The 12060-nt window shown below is 44.0% G+C and overlaps 1 long non-coding RNA gene across 21 annotated transcripts in view; it reads left to right on the top strand.

The window, feature by feature from the left end:
* The window catches only part of LOC116754233, a 60396-nt gene that overhangs the window by 19721 nt on the left and 28615 nt on the right, over positions 1–12060 (top strand). For 19 of the 21 annotated variants that reach the window (XR_004350006.1, XR_004350003.1, XR_004350005.1 and 16 more), the window contains exon 2: positions 6477–6565. The exons of the other annotated variants lie outside the window; for them this stretch is intronic. This is a non-coding gene — a long non-coding RNA (uncharacterized LOC116754233). The remainder of the gene's footprint in view (positions 1–6476; positions 6566–12060) is intronic. 21 annotated transcript variants of the gene reach the window in all.

Here is a 12060-nt window from a genome sequence, read left to right as displayed (position 1 = left end):
TCCACTCTTTTGACTAACAGACTTTAGTCCCAAAGCTGTGTTGTCCCAGGATAGCACAGTGGGGAAGCTAATGAATAATAAAGGTGAGGGTCGGACTCCCTTCCATTTTCTTCTGCCCTGGAATGCCCATGAAGAGCTGGAGGTACGTTTGAAAAGACAGAATTTTCACAGAGGACTTGACCTAAAAATCTTGCGGGAACTCAAAAGGGCCACGTACCCTTATGACCAACAATTTCCCCATACTCTCAATAAACACAACCTGAAGGAATCTGTTCATTGTGTGTTTTCTCATTTATTCTGGAAGCTCAGTGTCTAGGTAATTTATTGTAAGCAACCCATTACAATGTGTGAACATGATATAAAATTCACAGTTCAGGGCTTCCCTGGTGGCACAGTGGTTGGGAGTCCGCCTGCCGATGCGGGGGACGCGGGTTCATGCCCCAGTCCAGGAAGATCCCACCTGCCGCGGAGCGGCTGGGCCCGTGAGCCATGGCTGCTGAGCCTGTGCATCTGGAGGCTATGCTCCGCAATGGGAGAGGCCACAACAGTGAGAGGCCCGCATACCACAAAAAAAAAAAAAAAAAAAAAATCATGGTTCATTTTTGAATCCAAGTAATACTTTAGAAATCTAATTAACCATTCAAGTCACTGCATTAGCAGAGTGAAACCTCTAATTAAAATTAATAACAGGGCTTCCCTGGTGGCGCAGTGGTTGAGAGTCCGCCTGCCGATGCAGGGGACACGGGTTCGTGCCCCGGTCCGGGAGGATCCCACATGCCGCGGAGCGGCTGGGCCCGTGAGCCACACCTACTGAGCCTGCGCGTCTGGAGCCTGTGCTCCGCAGCAAGAAAGGCCGCGATAGTGAGAGGCCTGCGCACCGTGATGAAGAGTGGCCCCCCGCTTGCCACGACTAAAGAAAGCCCTCGCACAGAAACGAAGACCCAACCCAGCAAAAATAAATTAATTAATAAACTCCTACCCCCAACATCTAAAAAAAAAAAAAAAAAAAAAAAAATTAATAACAAAGCTATCTAAAGATTATTAATTCAAGTAACATCTAATTTGGCATGACTGGGAACACAAACTATGTGAAAATTTCAATTATAAACAGTTAAGAATTAATTTTGCTGAAATGTAGCCAAGAAAAATAAATTTTAAACCATTAATATAGCATAGCTCATAAATTATGTATCTCTTTACTTTGCATGCATCCAAACATGGCCGCACAACAGAACACCCAGATTTGTGAAATAATTAAATCTGTTATCTTTGCTATTTTACTGACTCTCATCATGTAAAATCCATAAGCTTCATTTATTTTTAAAATGTTTTTGATATATATTTGTCAAAGTATATTTGTCAAGGTAGGAGGATAGAACTATTTCACTTAGCATTCTGTTAGCTTGTTTAGAAAGTTTCAAATATTTAGGCAGGGGAATATGGGCCTCTCTTTGAACCTTCCCCCAAGACCCCACTATTATTAGAGATGGGCCTGAGGGCATAGATATTGGAGAAGTGTATTTGAGGAAGGATTTCTGGAAAGCATCCTAGGACAGATGACTGAGGAGATGAATTTTGGAAAAAGTTGAGTAATATAATAACGTATTTAAATTTCTGCTCATTTTGATACCCCCTCAGAGAACATATTGCTTTTTGGAAACAATAATTATTTATTTTCTACTTATGTTTTTATCTACACACAGGGTTCATTTTACAGTGCTTGGAATGCAACAGTGCTTAATGACTTGAAATATGACATTCTTGGGAAGGAAGAGGAATGGAGAGTAGATAATAAGTTTTAATGGTTAAGACCTCAAATGGGAAAGCTATACTAAGGGATATAATAAGTGTTTTTCTTTCAAGTATAGTTTCTTGGCTAATTAACAAATGCTATTTTAACTATAATCAATTCTTGATAACATAATGCAATAAGGCATTATTAGGAAAAACAGAATTATTGTCTTACTTTCAATGATTCCTCAAAGTATCCTTGAAAACTTGTGCAACGGGAGACAGGCCTATTTTTTAGTGGTTTAGAATATAACCTACTCTACACACTTATTCTAAGTTAATTTGGTCTGGTTTTAAGCAAATCTCTTTCATAATTAAATCTAACATGCTAATTTGTTCCATTTATTGAAGTACTCCAAGATGTAGAAATTTCAACCGCAGGAAGGAAGTTTATTTCTCAACTTGCACTTATTACACAAGAGGCATCAAATTGCTCATGAATTAACAGCAGGACAGCAACTGTCATTTCCTGGTGTGAGACTATCACAGTTAAGGCAGAAGTCTGACCCGGTGTTCTCAGAAGGCTAAGCCTCATGTTCAGTTTATACAAACAATGTGACTATTAAGTAGAGAGGAATCCAGATCTTAGAGCAAGAATGGTAAAGTCAGACGGCCTTGCCAAGTTCATCTTTGGAGCTTAACTTTTGACTACCGCTTCTCACGTACTGGCATTGCCACAGGAAATGCTGCTTTGTGGTTCAAAGAACTTGTTGGACTCATGGCTCAACAAGCTAACATATCAGCAGAAGGAAATAGTATTGTGCAATATGCATTACTTAGAGCACACAATATTGGGGGAAGAAAGTCAGCAGGACTCAGCCTGCAGCCTCAGACCTGCCAAACTTGAGTCCACTAAAAGAAGCAGAAATGAAACAAGAGGAGGAACAGTCTGATCTTGGTGGGAAAGGCAACGTGCGTGATGCCAGCAGACTCAAGGTCTTGCTGTTTTCCCTCTTCTATTGTAATGGTGAAACCAAGCATGACCCTGTGGGGCCCCTGGGTCTGGAAGCCTTTCTGTGTCCCCCATGGAGGCTGAAATAGACTTCAGCCTCCAGGACCTTCCCTGAATTCCAAAGGGCAGGTTCAAACAGTTGCTAATCAGGGAAGGCAGGAGATGCAGAGATAAGGGAGAAGCAGGCAGGAAACAATAGTGCAGAATTCCCTAGAGGTCCAGCAATTAGAACTCTGTGCTTCCACTACCGGAGGGCATAGGTTCAATCCCTGGTCAGGGAACTAAGATCCCACAAGCTGTGAGGTGTGGCCAGAAAAAACAAACAAACAAAACATTAGTGCAGCCTTGAGACAGGATCCTGGTTCTGCCTCAAGAGATACACATAAGAATATCTCTGAGCTCTTCTGCAAAACTAAAACCCCCAACAACTACTTAACTACTTGATGAAGCATTCTTCATTCCAGAGAGAAGGTCACAATTTGACAACCTCAAGAACCACAGAAGCTCATCAGGAGACCACTTGAGGCCAGATTATAGGAATGCAGGCCCTGCATACACCCTGATCTTATCAGAAGCCCCGCCCTTGAACCATTGCTATGAAACTCCTCACCAAATCCCCCCCTGGGTTGGACACACAGTTTTGAGGGCATTAGCCCACTGTGTCCCTCTTTGCCTGGCAAAGCAATAAAGCTATTTTTTCTACCCTGTCTCCAAGATTCAATTTGGCTGTGGTGCACAGAGGCTGAGTTTCGGCATCAATAGCAGGCCCATGACAAATGTATGCAAATGGAAGATAATTTCTCGAAGATGACTTCTTTGTGCCAAATGTTTCCCTGGTTTTCTTTGGCCTAGACTATGGATGATAATTAGCTTATTTTAGAGTTTAGCCCTTCCAGTTTTCCTCCAAGCTAGGGCCAAGGGTGTTTATCTTATGGAAAGATCAAGGCCTTACATGAAGGGCTAGGAGTGAGAGAGGCCAGAGGGCAGGGTGAGAACACAGAGCCGTGTCCCTAATACTCCATTCCTTTCTCCCACTCCTCCTAGCATCTCAGAGTGGCTAGAGTTCACTCAAGGAATAGTGATTGTCATCTAAACTGGGGAGCAGAGATGCCTGTCATTTGTAAAACCACTTTACTTTATACAAGCCCCCGCTCAAAAATCTCCTCTTGAAGAACAGGACATGCACACTGACACCCAGAGTAAAATATGGTCATAGTTTCATTAAAAGAAAAACTCAGAAGAAGTAACTTTTTGTAACTGGAAAGTTATCATCCCAAGGAGACTGTAGGAGCTTATCCTTCAGTCAGTGAGTGTTTCCTGGCATTGCTTACAGCCATTGCTGAGCTCAAACCAGCTCATCTCACTGCAAGAGCTGAGTGTTAGGTTAATAATTCTGTCAGCCAGTTAATAATTCTCGGCAGCATAAATTTGGCCATGATGAGAATGCTTATACCATGGAAATCAGCAAATGCTATAAATCTGGGCTTTTCCTTTTTTTTTTTTTTTTTTTTTCTTGAGAGTTGCGTTACCAACGTGCTACTAATACATATAATCCCTCTCAGATCTGCATGAACATGATCCCCTATTCCCTCTCCCTTCTATAGCCTCTGTCATCTGCCCCACTGTCCTCTGCTCCAATCCTTTGGACATTTTTTATTTCCCTTAGCTGTCCTTTTCTCTTTCATTTTTAATTTTTTTCCTGGGGTTTATCATTCAGGCAGCTTTCATGCATGGAAGATGCTTGGGAGTTTGTTCTCCTTGGACTGATCAGAGAAAACAACTTTGTCTGAGGGGGGGGGGGTGGGTTGGTGGGCACAAGCAAAACTCTAGAAATGAAATTCTAGAAGATGAAGGATTTATTCCACTGAGATTATTAACCCGAGCACCCCTGCCTGCATGTCCTGGGGCTGGTGAGGCATTCTGTTATCCCCAAATTACTGTTAATAGACACCAAGTGGCAATTCTCAATGACTAGCTCCCCTAATCAGCCTCGATCCCAGAACATACTGTTTTATTCTAAGCAACAACTGAAGTCTGTATGCCCTAGGAATAAAGTGTGTATTTGTGGGTGGTTTAAATATTCCAAAATGAATGTGGAAAGAGATAGTGTTTTAGAATTGAAGGAACCTTAGAAATAATCTTGTCCAACTTGCTTTTTAATATGGTGAGTAAACAGAGGCACAGAGAGGTAGTGGTAGAACCAAGACTGGGATTCAGAACCCTGACTCCTACTTCTGGGAACTTTCAAATTTGCAACCATGTCTATTTTTTTTTTGTAATGTTATAACTGGGGCCAAGATAATGTTCATTCAAATCAACAAATACTTTTGTTGACTATCAGATTTATATCTATGTGCACTGACCTATCCTAGGCACTGTACTAGGAGTTGAGGCTATAGACAAGTTCCCCACTTTCCTAGAGCTTTCTTTTGAGAACAAAGATTATTTGTGTTAGCATGACTTAATAACTCTGTGTTCCAGGAAATTCTTACCTGGAAAATAAAACTGCCATCCAACTGAGAACGTTATTGTTTGCTTCAGGAAATGTTTATAAGTCAGTTTATCTGAATCAGCAATCTGATCATCTTGGCTAACAGCCCTTGTATTAGACAATAGGCTGCTTATCGAGATTCCTATCCAGACACTCGTCATTCCTCACCTCACTTGTCGACCAATCCGAAATTATCGTCTCAGCTAACTTTGTCCAATTCCAGGCAATATCCTGCCCTGAATGTCCTGTTTTAAATTTTTGATCCAAGTCCCCCTAATATCCTCTCTTCTGAGAAACTATGATTCTGTCAAAAATACTCTTCGCCATGTTAAATAAATCTAACACCTACCTTCTCCCGATCAAAAGATTTTTGGTGTTGGTATTTCTGAAGAGGTAACAGTGGATACATTCTGCAGGAGAACTGGATGTAAGAATGAGGAATATATATTTATCATGACCTGTCTGGGTGTAGTAGGACCTTCACTTGCCACATTCTGTAGTGAGGTAATTTGCCCTGGAAATGTTTGGCTGCATTGTTGCTTTACAAACTTGGTAAGCACACAGAGGTTTTCTGTGAAATTCCAATTTTAAAAGTTCTACTCTTCAGTGCTCACTTAGGATCGGAAATTCTGCTCTCTGATTCCGGAAGTTTGGTGCCAAAATTCATAGGAGAATGCAGGAGTGGGTGACTGAATACACGTAAAAGAAAGGCATCACGGGAGGAGCAACTCCAGGAAGCCACAGAACATTATCCCAAACTAGATGGGAAAGTTCTTGATTTAATGTAATTTTAAACATTGTTTTTATTTATTTTCCTTAGGGTTTAAGTCACTGTTTTCTCTAACTAGCCTTTTGTGTAAAATTCTCCACCCCCTCCCCCATTGGAAATACTATACAGCATGAAATACAGTAACCACAAGCACCTAAATGACAAGGGCGGGACTGGGGGGACCCTAAACTGGTCACAAGGAGGTGATCTCTGGGAGGCCTCATCATGGCCTGGACGGCACAGGCCTCAAAGCTACCTCCTTTGCCTTTAATCCCATCCAGTCTTTGATTATTCAGGCATTTACCAGAAAGAATCTTCTGGTTAGAGGATAGCAACATACAGGTTAGGTTAAGACTAGGATTACGATTTGTAGAAATATCAATTTCTCAAAGAGGAATTATTTATTTGTTTGCTTATTTATTTATTATGCATCTGCTGAGATTTATCACTGTGCTATGTACTCTTGTCCTCAGACACAAGGTCCAGCTTTTCTTCCAGAAGAGTTTACAGTGTAGGTGGGAGAGCACCTGACACCTCACCTGACACCTGACAGCAGTTCCAGGTAAACTGCCCTAAGTGCTTTAAGAATTCAGACTAAGGGCCACCTTACAGCTGCCCAAAGTTCCCTTGTGAGGTCAGAAGTCAGAATCTCATTCTTGTTGAGTAGAATTCACTCATTCAACAAATATATATTGAGCACCTACTATGTTCCGGGTAGTATTATAGGAAGTTTGGACCCATGAGTGAATAAAATGGACAAAAATCCCTGCCTCATGGAGCTTTCATTCTGGTAGGAGCTTGGTTTATCTGCTTCTGTACTGGGTTTGTTTTACCATGCATGACCATGTCCCATGATGCTTTGCAGCACTCAAGATAAGCAGGATGGTTGAAGTTAACAAGATGATTCACCAGAACCCATTCTGAGAAAGTAAGGAACAGAACAAGGAAGCAGAAATGACTTCCTCATGTAATTTTAAACCTTGCCTTAAGCATGCCCTTGAAAATTTCCAGTCCAAAGTAATAATTCATGGACCCAGCACACTTTCCCTTTCTATAAAGTCCTGCTGTTAGACCCAAGCGGTCTACGAGGGATTCCAACTCGCCCAAGAACCGCCAAGAGTCGAGAGCCGCTGCAACACGCAAGAGGTTTATTAGGAGCCGATGCACCGGGGTTCCCTGAACCTCACGCAGGAGGCCGATGGGGAACCCCTAAAAGCGGAATCACATACTTTTTATAGGTTTATTTACTCATAGGGCGGGTATATTCTCACAATGATTGGGTAAATGTGGTGACTTTTGAATTCATTGGCTTAGGAACTTTTGTCCCACCTTCTGGCCGTTATAGTTGTCTGTTCATTGTGGCGGTTAGGGCGTATACCTGTTACGGGCAACTGGAAAATTACCCGCTGTCTGGCAAGTCCCCGTCAACTGAAAAACTCCAAGAATTGGTTTCGATAGGGAGAAGGAGTGGCGCACGATAGGGAGAAGACTTGGTTTCGATAGGGAGAAGGAGTGGCGCATGATAGGGAGAAGAATTGGTTTACGGGAACAAGTGAGGGGGTGGAAAGTCCCTAAAGGCCCCACATTCCCCCCCTTTTTTTTTGTAACTAATTTCAATCATGGAATTTCAGTTTCTTTTTGCGAGTTTTGGTATTGTTGCCTTAGCATTAAAACTTGTACCGTACTAATGCGTTCTCTAATAAAGGCTATCAGGCGATTCAGAATGCATGGTCCAAAAGTTAAGAGCAACAATAAAATAATGAGGGGCCCTAACAAGGTGGAAACTAAAGTAGTAAGCCAGGGAGATTTATCAAACCACGATTGAAACCATCCTTTTTGATTTTTCCTTTCCTGTTGTCTTTTGTCCAGGCGCTCCCTAAGTTTGTCCATAGTTTTGGTAATAGCCCCAGAATGATCAATATAAAAACAGCATTCTTCTTTTAGTGCAGCACATAGTTCGCCCTCCTTAAGGAACAGCAGATCTAATCCCCTCCTGTTTTGCATTACCACCTCTGAAAGCGAGGTGAGGGATTCTTTTAACTGAGTTATGGAACTTTCTAATGCCCGGAGGTCAACATCTACAGCTTGCCTTAAGGCATCATAATAGTGGGGTTGTTGGATGAGGGCTGTTGTACCCGTTCCTACCCCGGCTGCCATTCCTAGTCCTAGGAGTACAGCCAGGGTGAGTGTTATGGGTTCCCTCTTAAACCTTCCTCTGCCCTCATATTCATCTAGAAAGGATGAATCTGAATGATAAATGAGTCTGGGGACCAGCTGAACTAACACACAAAAATCGGTTGAAGCTTTAAGGACCTCTAAAGAAATGCAGGGGGTCAATCCTGTGTTACATGCCCACCATCCATCCGGAGGAGGGAGGAGATACCCTGAGCCCTGTGGGAGGCTTAAATTGGCACAAAGATGTCGGTGGGACGAGGGGGGCGTTCCTACACATGTACCGTTTCCTAATACTGAGGCCAGGGTCAATTTACTATTTCCTTCTTGTTTCCATCGACATTGATCTGGAGTGTTAACATTATTATAATTAGAATTATATCCTATAGCATCATAATAAGGGGGGAGGAGCAGCATAGCAAAGCCAACATGATTTGGTAGCCTCCGGGTTTGTGGCATTTAAAACCTCAAAAGCCGCCTGGACCAATGAGAGCATTCGGTCCCGGGGGGTCTTGGGCTTGATTGTTATTCCTTTTGGCTCAGAAGTTTGGTTTCTTATCTCTGGTAACGCTGTGGGAGGGGCCAAAGGTAGCGAAGAGTGCCCTATCTCAGGGTTGGGGCTTATAGGAACTGGAGTAGGGGTTTCAATTTTTAGTTTGATGGTCATTAGTAATTCATCATTATATCCTTCTTTATAAAACCTGATTCCCCATGAATGGCCATTTATCCAGTTTTTATCCTTTTTTCCTGGTTCACTAAAAGAGATCTTAAGGGGATGGCACCATTTAGTACATTCAGGCCTATAAGTTAAGGGGTTGGTTGGGTGTGTATAATTGGCTGTCACCTTAATAAAGTCCCAGCCAGAGGTGGGCTTCCAATAGGTGTCTCCTGTGGTTTCACACCCCCAGCTTTTACAATAAAAATGTTCCTTTCCCCCACATTGATAGTTTAGGGACCTATGGCGATGAAATCCCGGGCATACATAAAAGGTAGGGTTGCTAAGTTTCTGTCGCGTACCCGAGTTTTGGCAGCCGTATTGGCCGGCCCGACCGGGTATGGATGGGGCATTTTGACGATCATGGGAGTGTGCTGTGTCCCAATTGGGAGCTCCTATGGCTAATTTACAAACATCGGGGAAAAGGTCTGGCCACCAGGTCCAAGGAGCAGCAGTATGGCTAACAGACCATATTACATCTCCAGTTTGGGAAATTACCTGCCAGGTTAAATGCTGGGGCAGGTGAGGACTAAAATTACTCACAGTCAGTAGGGGTAACAAAGTTAAAGTTATAAATCTGATGATCGCAGAAGCTTGAGCTTGAGCGGGTTGCTGGTCTTTTGGGCTCGCCATTCCGATGTTGCAGATGCTGGTGCGGCCTTCACGTGTGAAGCGTGGATCCACGCAGCGATGCCGTCTACCTTTATAGCCGTGGGGGTGGTGAGCAGGACGATGTATGGTCCTTTCCACCGAGGCTCTAGAGTCTGGGTTCGGTGCCGACGGACGTACACGGAATCTCCGACTTGGAAGGGATGAGCCTCTGCTGGTGTTCCTGGTCGGTAAGCCTCTGCCAGCTGGGACCACACCTCCTTTTGGACCAACTGGAGTCCCAACAGCCTAGCATATAAGTCAGTGTTATTCTGGCAGTCAGGACTTAATTTCTCCCTTAGCGTAAAAAGAGGAGGTGGGGCCCCGTATAGTATTTCAAATGGAGTAAGATAATAGCGGGAGGGGGTATTTCTAGCCCGGAACAGGGCTAAGGGAAGGAGCACCGTCCAATCTGTACCGCCAGTCTCTATGGACAATTTAGTTAGGGTCTCTTTTAGAGTTCTATTCATTCTCTCTACCTGTCCTGAACTCTGGGGTCTATAGGCACAATGTAATTTCCAATCAGTCCCCAGGTATTTGGCCACACCCTGACTTACCTGGGCGACGAAGGCGGGACCATTATCTGATCCTATTACCTTTGGTGCCCCGAACCGGGGGAAAATTTCTTCTAAGATCTTTTTGGCCACCACAGTAGCTGTCTCCTTCTTCGTCGGGAAAGCTTCTACCCATCCTGAGAAGGTATCTATAAAAACTAGAAGATACCTGTTACCGTACCTTCCAGGGCGTATTTCAGTGAAGTCGACCTCCCAATAGGCTCCTGGGCGGTCTCCTCTGAGCCTTTTTCCGACCTCAAGTTTTCCTTTATGGGAGTTTACCTGTTGGCATGGAATGCACTCTCGTGCAATCTGCTCAGCTAATTTAGTTAGTCCAGGGGTATCATAACCTGTCTTGTGTAGTAGGGACACCATCTTTTTGGTTCCCAAGTGTGTCCATCTGTGAATCTGTTGTAGCATGGATTTTGCTTGTTGAGGAGATAATGTTCCTTTAGTTATGGCTGGGGTAATTGTTCCCCTATCATTTGGTTTCCCAGGACTCTCATCTGATAGTTCTAGTATGATTTCCCGTAGAGCCACTTCTCGTGCCACCCTATCTGCCAATTTGTTGCCTCTTGTCACCGGGGTATTGTCCTTCTGGTGTCCGGGGCAATGAATGATGCTGACTTTAGTGGGGAGCATGAGGGCAGCTAGCAGTGCCACTATTTCTTCTTTGTTTTTAATTTCTTTGCCCGCCGAGGTGAGCAACCCTCTTTGTTGGTAAATGGCCCCATGGACATGGGCGGTAGCAAATGCGTACCTACTGTCCGTATAGATGTTTACTTTTTTGTTTTCTGCTAGTTCCAATGCTCTAGTCATGGCGATTAGTTCAGCCCGTTGGGCCGATGTCCCTTGCGGTAATGCGGCTGCCCAGATGACCTCTTTCCCGTCTACCACGGCAGCTCCCGCCCGACGCTTACCTTCCTCTAGGAAACTGCTTCCGTCAGTAAACCAGGTAACGTCGGCGTTGGGGAGGGGCTGATCCATCAAGTCTGGTCTGCTACCGTGTGCTGCAGCCAGTACTTCCTGACAATCATGGATGACGGTAGTGCTTTCCAGGTCAGGGTCGGGTAGCAAGGTGGCCAGGTTGAGTCCTGTGGCTGAGGTAAACTTAATACGATCTGAGTTTAACAGCAGGTCTTGGTAATGAGTCATCCTGGCATTTGTTAGCCATCTGTCGGGTGGCTGGCGAATTACACTTTCTAATGCATGGGGGGCTGTTATCGTTAGGTTCTGCCCCAAAGTCAGTTTGTCAGCATCTTTGACCAAAGTGGCCACCGCGGCGATTATTTTTAAACAGGCGGGCCATCCTGCTGCCACAGGATCCAATTTCTTTGATAGGTACGCAACCGGGCGATTCCAGGGGCCCAGTTTCTGAGTTAGTACTCCCTTTGCAATACCTTTATTCTCGGCCACGTACAGATGAAAAGGCTTAGTGATCCTTCCCCCGTTCCTTTTTTTAGGGCATTCTCTTGCCCAATGACCTTTTTCTTTACAGTAGGCACATTGGTCCTTGTCTAATGGCCGCCTTCTATCCGTTGTTCGCCCTTCCTGTCTATTTCTGTCTCTACTGTTTCCTCCTCTGACTACAGTGGCCAGTATCTTACTCAAATGTCTTTCTTGCCTCTTATCTCATCTTACCTCACGAGCCTCTTGTTCCTTCTGCTTTCTTTCTTCTCTTTCTTCTTCTTCTGTCTCCCTCTTATTATATACCTTATCTGCCTCTTTTACTAAGTCCTGAAGGGAGAAACCTTGTAGGCCATCCAGCCTTTGTAACTTCTTTCTAATATCAGGGGCCGCCTGGTCAATAAAGGCCATTGCTATGGTGGCCTTATGTTCCTCAGAGGTTGGATCATAAGGAGTGAATCGTCTAAAAGCCTCCATTAAGCGTTCTAGGAACACGGTTGGCGATTCCTGGGGCCCCTGAGTTACCTCTCTTACCTTAGCCAAATTCGTGGGGCGCCTGGC

Source organism: Phocoena sinus, chromosome 5 (assembly GCF_008692025.1).
Source record: "Phocoena sinus isolate mPhoSin1 chromosome 5, mPhoSin1.pri, whole genome shotgun sequence".
Lineage (NCBI taxonomy): Eukaryota > Metazoa > Chordata > Mammalia > Artiodactyla > Phocoenidae > Phocoena > Phocoena sinus.
Note: the sequence above shows the minus strand (reverse complement) of the source record. Positions and strands in the feature narration are given on the sequence as shown.